The sequence below is a fragment of the Harpia harpyja genome, chromosome 5 (assembly GCF_026419915.1).
Source record: "Harpia harpyja isolate bHarHar1 chromosome 5, bHarHar1 primary haplotype, whole genome shotgun sequence".
In the NCBI taxonomy this organism is placed as follows: Eukaryota; Metazoa; Chordata; class Aves; order Accipitriformes; family Accipitridae; genus Harpia; species Harpia harpyja.
In genome coordinates, this window is record NC_068944.1 from 78656741 (window position 1) to 78669480 (window position 12740).

A 12740-nucleotide genomic window follows, 5' to 3' on the forward strand; every position below is an offset into this window, starting at 1 on the left:
CGGATCCCTCATCCAACCACCTTCCCACTCCACAACTATTCATCTGCACCAGCCTTTAGGCGTGCCACACATTTCTCTGAAGGAAAAGAGTTTGCAACAGGCAGCAAGGGAATCCTTGAGAAAACACAACACCCTCTTCTGCTCACTACCTCAGACAGAAAGCTGCATAGAGCCAGACTTGCAGCCCTTCAAATGCACACCACCTTTTGCCAAGACCTTCCTCACTAAAGGCGACTCCATGCACCAGGAACGAGGGTATGCAGGAAACCTCATGGCCACAACCATGCTCAGGCAGGAAAGTAGGCACAAGGGCCCCAGCACAAACAAGCACTGCTCACCTGAGGAACAAACTGCAAAACATCCACAAGCCACATTTAGGCAGACCACACACCAGCCAGCGACTCATCTGTCCCACTGAACTTCTCCAAATAGACGAGTTGCTACTTCACACAACAGGCAGTCCCCTGCATGGCTGTCCTGCAGAGCCCGTATGCATCTGTCGCATCACTCCAGTCACACGAGTTGTCCCACCAGTCTCAGGTCATCCCGTGATGCCATAGTTCTGTGACCTGGCATAGACCTCTTGCTTCTCCTGCTTACTTCGCAGGCTGTGCACTTTTGCCTACAGGCACCTCAAGTCAATTCTCTTCTGACCCCATCTTTGACTTTCCAAAGAGTTCTCTTCCTCCCATCACCTCAGCCCATGCACTGATGACCCCAGCCTCTGCTTCATCACTTACCTGCCAGCTACAGACATCATTCCCAACAGAACCAGCTTATAGCCCTCCTTACCCGGTTTTACAGTGCTATGGAATGGCTGAGGTTGGAAGGGACCTCTGGAGCTCATCTGGTCTGACCCCTCTGCTCAAGCAGGGCCGCCTACAGCTGGTTGCCCAGGACTGTGTCCAGACAGCTTCTGAATGCCCCCAAGAATGGAGTCTCCACAGCCTCTCCGGGCAACCTGTGCCACTGCTCGTCACCCTCACAGTAAAACACTGTTTCCTGAGGTTCACAGGGAACCTCCTGTGTTTCGGCTTGTGCTTATGGCCTCTGGTCCTGGCACTGGGCACCACTGGAGAGACCCTGGCTCTCTCCTCTATGCCCCCTCCCTTCAGGTACTTGAGAGACATTGATGAGGTCCCCCTGAGCCTTCTCTTCTCCAGGCTGAGCAGTCCCAGCTCTCTCAGCCCTTCCTCAGACGAGAGATGCTCCAGTCCCTTCAGCATTCTCGTGGCCCAACGCTGGACTCTCTCTAGCACATCCATGTCTCTCTTGTACTGGGGAGCCCATCATGGACACGGTGCTCCAGGTGTGGCCTCACCAGTGCTGAGATCTGCTGGCAATGCTCCTCCCAATGCAGCCAAGGGCACCGTTAGCTTGCTTTGCTGCAACGGGGCATCACTGCCTCGTGTTCAACTCGGTGTCCACCAGGACCCCCAGAGCCTTTTCTGCAGACCTGCTTTCCAGCCGGGTGACCCCCAGCATGTCCTGCTGCCTGGGGTTGTTCCTCCCCAGTACAGCACTTTGCACTTCCCCTTCTTGAACTGCATGAGATTCCCATCAGCCCATTTCTCCAGACTGGTGAGGTCCCTCTGGACGGCAGCGTGACCCTCTGGTGTATCAACCACTCTTCCCAGCTCGGTGTCATCTGCAAACCTGCTGAGGGTACGCTCTGCCCTATCATCCAGATCATTAATGAAGATGTTAAACAGGAGTACTGTGCTCAGCTCTGGGGGCCCCAGCATGAGGAAGACATGGACCTGCTCAAGAGTGGATCCAGAGAAGGCCACGAAGATGATCAGGGGCTGGAGCACCTTCCCTTTAAGGACAGGCTGAGAGAGCTGGGGTTCAGCCTGGAGAAGAGCGGGCTCTGGGGAGACCTTATAGCAGCCTTCCAGCGCCTAAAGGGGTCCTACAGGAAAGATGGGGAGGGACTCTTTATCAAGGATTGTAGTGATAGGACAAGGGGTAACAGTTTTAAACTGAAAGAGGGTAGGTTTAGGTTTGATATTAGGAAGAAATTCTTTACTGTGAGGGTGGTGAGGAAGAGGGTGCCCAGAGAAGTTGTGGATACCCTCTCCCCGGAAGCGTTCAAGGCCAGGTTGGATGGGGCTTTGAGCAACCTGTTCTAGCAGAAGGTGTCCTGCCCATGACAGGGGGTTTGGCACTGAACGATCCTTAAGGTCCCTTCCAACCCAAACCATTCTATGATTCTATGATTTGACACAGAATTGACGCCTGGGGTACACCTCTAATTACTGGCCTCAGAATAGACCCCAGGTCGAGGCGTTCAGCTGGTTTTCAATCCACCTTACTGAGGCCACATTTTATCAGCTTCTCTATGAAGATCTTATGAGACAGTGCCAAAAGCCTTACTGATGTCTAGGCAAACAATATCTACTGCTCTCCCCTCATCTACCAAGCCAGTCATTTCATCACAGAAGGTTATCAGGTTGGTTAAGCATGACTTCCCCTTAGTGAAGCCACGCTGACTACTCGTGGTGACTTTCTTGTCCTTCATTTGCCTGGCAATGATTTCCAGGATTAGCTGCTCCACCACCTTCCCAGGGATCCAGGTGCGGCTGACTGGCCTACAGTTCCTTGGGTCCTCCTTCCTGCCCTTCTTCAAGAAAGGAGCAATTATTTGCTTTCCTCCAGTCCTCAGGCACCTCCCCCACTCCCCAGGATCCTTCAAACATTATTGAGAGTGGCCTCATAATGACATCAGCCAGCGACATCAGCACTCGTGGGTACTTCTCATCACGGCCCATGGATTTATGTATGTCTGTTTTGCTCAAGTATTGTTGTCGTGGTTTAACCCCAGCCAGCAACTAAACACCACGCAGCCACTCACTCACTCCCCCCCACCCAGTGGGATGGAGGAGAAAATCGGGAAAAGAAGCAAAACCCGTGGGTTGAGATAAGAACGGTTTAATAGAACAGAAAAGAAGAAACTAATAATGATAATGATAACACTAATAAAATGACAACAGCAATAATGAAAGGATTGGAATGTTCAAATGATGCGCAGTGCAACTGCTCACCACCCGCCGACCAACACCCAGCCAGTCCCTGAGCGGCGATTCCCCGCCCCCACTTCCCAGTTCCTATACTAGATGGGACGTCCCATGGTATGGAATACCCTGTTGGCCAGTTTGGGTCAGGTGCCCTGGCTGTGTCCTGTGCCAATTTCTTGTGCCCCTCCAGCTTTCTCGCTGGCTGGGCATGAGAAGCTGAAAAATCCTTGACTTTAGTCTAAACACTACTGAGCAACAACTGAAAACATCAGTGTTATCAACATTCTTCACATACTGAACTCAAAACATAGCACCGTACCAGCTACTAGGAAGACAGTTAACTCTATCCCAGCTGAAACCAGGACAATTGTCTAACCTCATCCCCTTTTACCCAGGGTAAGGCTTCCTTGCTCCTGACTTGCCCCCTGGTCTCTAGGGCCTGATGCGGAGGTGAAGGCAGTGCTCAGTACCTCCACCTTTTCCATGACCTGTGGCAGCAGGGTCCCTGCCCCAGTCAGCACCTTCCCTAGTCCCCCTAATTCTGCACTTAGAGAAGCCCTTCTTGTTGCCTTTGACATCCCTCAGTGTTTGTAAGCCTGTGGATAAAAGTGCTCTCTTACCTCATTGTGTCACACGCATCCCATCTCTCCCCAAAGAGCGCCGGTCAGCTCCCGCCACACAGCCGAGCCCAGACGGGCTCTCTCTGACAAGCAGGATCAGCTCTAACAGCACAATCCCAGTGCCCTGGCTGCCACACGTCCCACCAACGAGGCCACGGCCACCCCAGCACCGAGGCTGGTGGCACGGCATTGCCACAGCAGCCCCACATGGCACAGGGACCGGCTCTGGGCCCCCCGGCATCCCACGTCAGTCCCCACCTCAGCGCCATGGCCGCAGCCTTCCCTCACCACAGCCAGGCTCTCCCTCAGCCCCCCCCCTCAGCGACCAGCCAACCAGGAGGCAGCTAACATCCTGACAGTCAAGGGGCAGCTAACAACCTGCCAATCAGGGGGCGGCTAACAACCTGACAATCGGGGGTGGCTGACAGGCTCCAGCTGCCGGAGAAGCCCCTGGAAGCTTCCGGAAGGCTCCTGTCAGGACCCCAGAAACAACAACTCCGGTACAATAAATGGATAATTTTCACCAAATGGCCCCCAAAACAACTGCTGGGAGGGGTGGGGGGTGAACGAGGGAATGAATGAGTAGAAATGCCGCCAAAAACCAAACCGAACACCTCACAAGAAAGTAGTTAGGGGACTCTGAGGGGTAAGAGGGCGGGAAAATGCCCTGATTAAATAACACCCTCCAAAAAAACAACAGCGATCAATAAATACCTCAACAGACCCTGCAAGCAACTGCTGGGGAAGGAAAAATAACTGGCCGAAGATACAAAACCCCCACGTGTCCTCCCGCTTTAAGTAAATATTTAAAACCCCACCGGAATAAATACCAACAAGCAAACCACCCTGAAAAGCCCTACTGGGGGAAAAAAGCTGCCAAAACAAGATGAATAAACACCTGGTTAGAAAGCCCTGCCTAAACGAATCATTAAGATCAACCATTGAGCCCACAAAAAACTGCCAAAAATAGAGGAGAAAGAGAGGAAAGAATCAATTAAAAAAAATGAGGAAAAAAATGGCAAGGAAACACCAAACACAACCTGTGAAAAAAGGAGGGGGAGACGACACAAAGACAAAATGCTGCTAAAAAATGCTGATAACAGCAACAACAAAACCCAAAACGCTCAAAAGCAAACATCTGTCCTGCTGGGTGCTACAGACCCCTCAGCACAGATGTCCTGCACCCATCGCATGTCTCATCCACAGGGTCCTTGGACCCACTATGTGGGGTCTCATCATCTTTCTTCCTCACTGAGGCATCCCAAAGCCACTGCCCCCACCACTTTCGGCATCCACATCACCTTTCTTCTGTGCTGCAAGGTCATTGGGACACGCATGCAGGGTCACCTGTCATAGTCTCCCCTTGCTGTGGTCCCCAGCCCAACCACCCTGCAGTCCTCATGAAACCATCTTCCCTCGCTGTGGGGTCCCAGGGCCACCCCCACAGGGTCCTATATCCCTGTCCCCACCTTGAGGTAAGGTTCTGGGGCAACCAATGTGGGGTGCCCAGGTCACCACCCCCCTTGACCATAGGGTCCCCAACTGACCCATGTGGGAGGTCCGTGGGCCACTTTACCCCTATCTGTATGTTCCCCACTCGATCTACGTGGGGTTTCCCAAAATACTGCCCCACCTTTTTGTGGAGTCCAGCACCCACCTCAGCTGAATCTGGGATGCCTTGCATTTATCAGACCTTTCCACTGCCCACATGGCCACAACAACCTCAGGCTTGCAGCCCCATGCAGCATGCTCACCTCCAGTTCCCCTCTGCAACATCCCCTTGTGCAGCAAACACGGTGATGGTGGCAGTGAGTCACAAGGCACCGGGGATTGTGCAGTTTTCTCAGCTGCCCCTTACTCTGAGCAGACATAACCCAAGATCCTGAGCATGCTGTGAGGGTCATCACATCTTTGAACATCTTTGAGGCCCCTTGGTGGACCATATGGACAGCAGGACACCCTGGACCTCCCCAGCCCCTCTCCCTTGTCCCACCATGGGCACATCTTTTTGCAGTTTGCATCCCACCTTGGTTTGGGCTTGGGGTAAGCAAGCTGGGTCCAGAAGAGGTAAAGCCCATCGGGATAAAGCCAGGATCTGGGTGCGGGGACACACAGACATGAATTGACCGCACTGGGCTACATTTAGCTCTGACGGGGTAGATCTGGGCACCACGAGGATGCTCCTTCTGAACCCTCCTCAGCAGGGAGCAGCAGTCCTGTTGGCCAGGTTAGAGACGGAGAAAGCTGTCCCTGTGCTTGCCTTCAAGGGCATGCCCACATCTTCATGTCCCTGCAGCCCCTGGCTGATCCCAGAGCCTCCCTCTCCCAGGGCATGCAGAACATTTCGCCACTGCGTGTGACAAGGAGATGTGGATAAATGTAATTGGGGTGGAGCAACAGGGGAGGGGGGGTTGATGCTGCTGCAGCTTTTGCAAACGTACCTTGATGGAAGGGTGTGTTTATTTTTTTCATTGCTTCTCTTGTTTAATCATTGGGGGTTTGAGAGATGTTTCAAGCTTAAAAATATTAAAACATAATAGTCTTCTGTTTCCATGGCAACAGAGACAGCAGGTATTCACGGGCTTGAGATGTTGGCATCTTGCATTCGTCACAAGGTTTAAAAGACAGAGCAATTTGCTTCAAGGTTCCCTGGAAGCACCACACAGAGAGAAGGGAGGCTGTGGCCTGGAAGGGACAAGCAGGGGCCAAAGCCCAGTCCCAGGGCTCGGGGCTGTGAGCTTGGGGGAGCTGCAGCTTGCAGGGAGCTGGGGTTCTGGCACTGGTTTCCATGCCTTCTGCCCGTGTAGGTGGCTGTGACTGATGGCCTGGGCACTGGGGGGAGGCAGGGATCTCTGGGATATCATGTAGGAGAACAGGACCGTCCTGGGACTGACGGCACCTCACTGCCATTCTGCCCCGCAAAGGCAGTGCCGGGCATTGCAGCTACGTGGGGACAGTCATGTCCCTGCAGTTACTTTCCCCCTCCCCAGGAAGGCTGATCTCCAAAGTCATCCTGCAGACGTGCCAGGGCCATCCAGCCCGAATACCAGGAGCAGGCAGGTACAGACTGCCGGAGCTTGGCCCACCTCTCTTGCTTATGCACATTCATAGACTCATAGAATTGTAGAATATTTGGGGATGGAAGGGACCTTTAAAGGTCATCTAGTCCAACCCCCCCTGCAATGAGCAGGGACGTCTTCAACATCTTCAATGTTGATTACCAGTGACTGGGTGGGTGCTTCTCCCATGAGACCCACTGCTCTGGCCGTCCCAAGCAATGCTGAGGCACCATCCCAGATGTCCCTCTGCAGAAACCCTGAGCACAGGGCTGGGAGTGTAAGCAGGACCCCCAAGCCTCATCTTCTCCCCAGATGTGTCCTAGTTTCTCAGCTATTGTACATGCCTCTGGCCTTCCCCTCCCTCCCTCCCCCTCACTTTCTGGGCCCACCACCGTCCTGTACCGGTGTTTCAAATCCTCTTGCCTCAGGTAATGAGCACATCTTGGGCAGTGTCTCCATGCCACCCAGCATGCTGGGTGCTTTACAGCCAGTCTGAACCAACGGCTCCATGCTTCCCATCTCCATCGCATCAGATTTTGGTGTCCTCAGCTAGGCTGCTTGCCTGCCCTACCCAGTGCAGGCAGCCTTGTGCTCTTCAGAGCTCATCGCTTTACCTGCAAGCCCCAGGGATGTATTGATGCATCTGTTCTTCCTTGGTAATTCAACTTTTTGTGGAGAACGAACAAGGGGTTTTTTGTAAGTAAAATTCTACAAACTGCGATTCCCTGGGCACCTAAAGTGTGTTTGATCATGTTCAGGTGACACTGCAGGGACCGAAGGTACGTTATTTAAGTAATTACAGGAGAGCTTTAAAATTCAACACAGTCCTCACTGTTCAAAACGTGTCCAGATACTCACATTTCCCTTGGATGACATGCAGGTCACCTGCATCTTTCATTGTGACTGTGTCCCCAGGCGTGTGCTGTTTGCTGCAAAGCTCCAGCATCTGGAGTCATGGGAAGACAATAAATCTCCTGCTTTCAGCTTGCAAAATAAAGACAGATAAAAAGTGGTAATCAAAACTTACAAAATAGGACCCATATTTTCTTACTTTTTAGACAAAACCCCACTATTTGAGGAAGAGGGGCAAAACGTTTTACGACGAGGGTGGTGAAACACTGGACCAGGTTTGCCCAGAGAGGTGGTCGATGCCCCATCCCTGGAAACATTCCAGGTCAGGTTGGACGGGGCTCTGAGCAACCTGATCTAGTTGAAGATGTCCCTGCTCATGGCAGGGGAGTGGTCTAGATGACCTTTAAAGGTCCCTTCCAACCCAAGCCATCCTGCGATTCTATGAATATCTGATGACTGTCCATGTTCAGTCTTTCTGCTTCATAATCAGACACCCTTCTTTAGAAACCTCTTTCATTCCTTAATGGGTCAAGGGTGTACCTGTGTGTGTCCAGGCTGTTTGTACGTGCGTCAGTAGCACATTGCTCTCCATTGCATTGACCCCCGAGCTGCTCAATCATCTCTGTTTCCAGTGTGACATCCCCCCAGCCCACTCTGGGGGACCCAGTTTCCCAGGTTGGACATGGTCTGTGGACTGGGGTGGCCTCTACTGGCCTTAGCAGAAGGTGACTCCCAGCACCGCCCCTTCTCTGCCAGGACCTTGCACGGAGCACAATCAATCTCCTGCCATGCACGGTCGCTCTGCAAACACACAGCAAGGCCAGCAGTGCTGGGTAGACACAGCAAAGTGTGCCGCAGGGCTTTGGACCTGCTCCAGCACTGGAAAGCTGGCTCTTTGGAACCGCAGCAGTGTTGGTGCGCAGGGTGCAGAACGACCTCGACTGCAGGCTGGTCCAGTTCAACATCTTCATTAATCATCTGGGTGATGGGGCAGAGCGTACCCTCAGCAGGTTTGCAGATGACACCGAGCTGGGAAGAGTGGTTGATACACCAGAGGGTCACGCTGCCGTCCAGAGGGACCTCACCAGTCTGGAGAAATGGGCTGATGGGAATCTCATGCAGTTCAAGAAGGGGAAGTGCAAAGTGCTGTACTGGGGAGGAACAACCCCAGGCAGCAGGACATGCTGGGGGTCACCCGGCTGGAAAGCAGGTCTGCAGAAAAGGCTCTGGGGGTCCTGGTGGACACCGAGTTGAACGCGAGGCAGTGATGCCCCATTGCAGCAAAGCAAGCTAACGGTGTCCTTGACTGCATTGGGAGGAGCATTGCCAGCAGATCTCAGCACTGGTGAGGCCACACCTGGAGCACCGTGTCCATGATGGGCTCCCCAGTACAAGAGAGACATGGACGTGCTAGAGAGAGTCCAGCGTTGGGCCACGAGAATGCTGAAGGGACTGGAACATCTCTCGTCTGAGGAAGGGCTGAGAGAGCTGGGACTGCTCAGCCTGGAGAAGAGAAGGCTCAGGGGGACCTCATCAATGTCTCTCAAGTACCTGAAGGGAGGGGGCATAGAGGAGAGAGCCAGGGTCTCTCCAGTGGTGCCCAGTGCCAGGACCAGAGGCCATAAGCACAAGCCGAAACACAGGAGGTTCCCTGTGAACCTCAGGAAACAGTGTTTTACTGTGAGGGTGACGAGCAGTGGCACAGGTTGCCCGGAGAGGCTGTGGAGACTCCATTCTTGGGGGCATTCAGAAGCTGTCTGGACACAGTCGCGGGCAACCAGCTGTAGGCGGCCCTGCTTGAGCAGAGGAGTCAGACCAGATGAGCTCCAGAGGTCCCTTCCAACCTCAACCATTCTGTGATCCTTTGAGTTCTTAGCAAGTGGCTGCTGGGAGCACAGCACGTCCCCTGAGTGGCCATCTCCAACTCTGGCTGCTCCCTCTTGGTTGTCTATTGCCCACGTTTGGGTGTGGGACACAGAGGTCCCCTCTCCAGCTGGAGGTAGGTGGCAGGGGAAAAGAAGCAGCAAGAAGAGCCAAAAGGGAAATTTCTGATCACCCCACAGACTCACCTCATGGATCAGCTACGGGGATGCTGGTGAAGCCCCTTCCCCGATGCCTGCGAGACCCATCAGAAAGCGTGAGACGGGCTTGTTGGAAAAAGAGTTGAAGCAGAAACGATGTTCTCCGTGAGACCTGCCATGGGAAAGATCTGCTGAGCCATGCTAGGCAGAGAAACCTGCTCGAAGCCAGGGGAGCAAGGTGGGCTCAGGGAGACTCAGTTTGTGGCCATCCAGCTCCTAAGTGCAATGCGAGTTTTGAGCTGGTACCCAGAGCAACGAGTGGCACAGTGACACAATTCCGTCCCTCCAAACCATTTACCTTCTCCATCCTTTTTCTAACAAAGCACGGCTGTAGAGATCAAACTAAATCAAAAGTAGGTTGTGCACCACGCCACGGGTCAGCAGTCCTGGAGCAGGGGTCAACCCTGGCTGGGGACAACCGGACTAAACCCTCTGCCCGTCCCTGCCCTTTAGGCCTGGGCTTTCCCTGCTGCCTCGTTAGGAAGAAAACCAACATTGCAGATGGGCTTGTGAGATCATCATCTACATCATGGTGGTGTTATCCTTCTCCAGGGATGCAAGCGGGAACACGGAGAAGAGCAGCTCCACCACCGACATGACTAACAGACACCAGCTCGTGTCTGCCGGGAGTCCCTGTCCCCTCCGGAGCACGGATCAGCCTACCCTGGAACAAGTGACGGACGGGGTTAGTCGGGGACACGCGCCTTCACGTCACCAGGTCCTAGATCAATGCTGCAGCTGACGCACCGGTTGCTGCTCGCATGCTGCGGCCGGTCAGAGGAGAAGACATCCCTGCCCGCACCAAGCTCTGCTCTGCTGTCCCAAGGTTTTGGGTGGGGGTCACGGGGCTGCACTTGACCCTCAGCTCCAAAGGGGTTGGGGACAAGGGTCCTGGTCAACTTTGTGGCCCAGGAATGGAAGGAATGACGTTGGGTGGGGAGAAGCCCTAAATCCTGCTGGCCTTCATGTGTGGTTTCCTTGCACGGTCTGCCAAGCCCATGCTGGTCCTCCAAGGAACAGCAGGGGCTGCCTCTCCCCTGCAAACTGGTGGGGACTGGGGCAGAGCCTGGGGTAACTGGAGCTCACCCAGTCACTGCTGAGGTCAGTCCGTGCTTCGGTGCCCAGACCCCACCGTGTTGCCAAAGTGCTGGAGGTGGGAGATGGAGCCCGGGCCCCCAGGAGCCAGGGGTGATGCCTCAAGGTTTGGATGTGGAGTGAGCGTTGGCGGCACCCCTGGGTGCTAAAGCCCTCGCAGACATCCTAACTTCTACTGCAGCAGACAGCCCACGCAGGAGGTGACGTGAGGAGGACTTCCCTGCGCACAGTGGTGTGCTGATGGGGTGCTTGGACACAAGGTGACCCCGCTGAAGCAAGGGACGGTCCCCTCCAGTAAAGCTGTCATCTGAGGGCAGAGCCCCGTCTTGGACGTACCATAAAAGTGCTCCATGGTCCGTCCCATCACACACACGTTCATGTTGAGCTCATCCAGGCACATGGTCCAGGGGTGGTTTTAATCCAGCTCCTACACCAGATCTCTTCTGAGGTTGCGGTGAAGAGCACGTGGACCAAATCACCTTGGTTTCCAGCAGCCTCTGTGCGGGATCCCATCTCTCCTTGGCGTAAGCGAAGATGATGGCAATGGTCTTTCTTGGATCAGGGTGCCCAGGGGGAAGGAGGTAACTGCTCTTTTATTCTGTATAAATCAGATGAAATTGAAAAAATCTAGTAGCAATAGCCCCAAACTAAATGTTTGGGGGGAAAAAAAAATCCAGAACCGCAACGTCAGTCTGAATCAGCAGGAGAAAGAAGCCACCAGGGAAACACCAAAATGGGGATAACTCACCATTTCCCAGGCTCTGACCTGCACTGTGCACATCTCAAAGGAGCTTGGGGGAGAAAACGTGACGTTCTCGGGCGTTTCTGCTCCAAAAAGCCACCGGTTGAACGTCAACAAGCTGTTACGGCTGTGGCAAAGAACATTAGATGAGCAGCCAGGAGCCCCGGGCACCCCTGCGCCGAAGACGCCGGCGCCAACACCATCCTGGTGAGACAACCAGGAGGACAGTCGGCCAAATTCCTTCGAGTTTGCAAGTTACGCTGGGGCTTGAAAGGTAATAAAAGGTTTTGTGGGTGGTTTTGTACCGTGACCGAACTTGCCCCCTCCTGACAAATTGAAACCAATGAACTGCTTCTCCCAATTCCTTTAGTCGTGCCGTCCCCAGAAGAGTTGGGCATGGGGCAGAAGCTCCTCCAAGTTCTCCTGGTGTCCTCAGCTCGGGTGTCAACCCCGGCCCGGTGTCCCCCGTTGAATGTGCGTGTGTGTCCGTCCCCCCCCCACCATTTTGGGCTTCATCCTTGGGGTGCTCAGGCCGTTGGGGTGCCCCCCCCCATGAAGCGGGGAGAAGCGCCGAGGGGCATGGCGGTGAGGAAACTCCCGTCTGATGGAGCAGAAGGGACGAGACGATGGGAAGCGAGGTGAAACCAGGACGGTGAGAGGAAGAGTTTGGAGCGGAGGGGACAAATTGCAGCGGGGGGACACCCCCCACCCCCCCCAAGTTGGGGAGGCCGTGCAGGCTGGCATGGCCCCAAGGGGCTGGTCCCCCCCCTCCCTGGTCTGGGGTCCCAATCCATCCCAGTGACCCTAGGGAGGGACTGGGTACACGGACACGGGTGGAGGTCGAGGGGGGGGGGGGGGGGCGTGGGGACACAGGTAATGGCGGGTGTGGGGCGCGGGAGTTTACGCATGCGCGCAGCGGGGGTAGATGTAAGGCGCAGGCGTGCCCCTCCTTGCGCGCGTGCGCGCTGCCGAACTACCGCTCCCAGCAGCCCTCGACGCTCGCCCCGCCCCTCCGCCCTCCCCCCCTTTTTTTTCAGGGGAGGAGGCGTGGCTTGAAAAGGGGAGGGACGCGTCTTGAGGCGGAGGTTGAGCGGGAGGGGCGTGGCGGAGCCGTGAGGCTCCTCCCCCTTCGCCTCTCCCTATTGGCGGCGCCGCCGTTGTCGCTGGTGACGGCGGGACGCGGCGGGGCCGCGGCGCGAGCCCCGGTCCTCAGTCAGCGGCGGGGCGGCCGTGAGGGGGGCAAACCGTACGGGGGGGGGGGGGGGAAAGGTTGG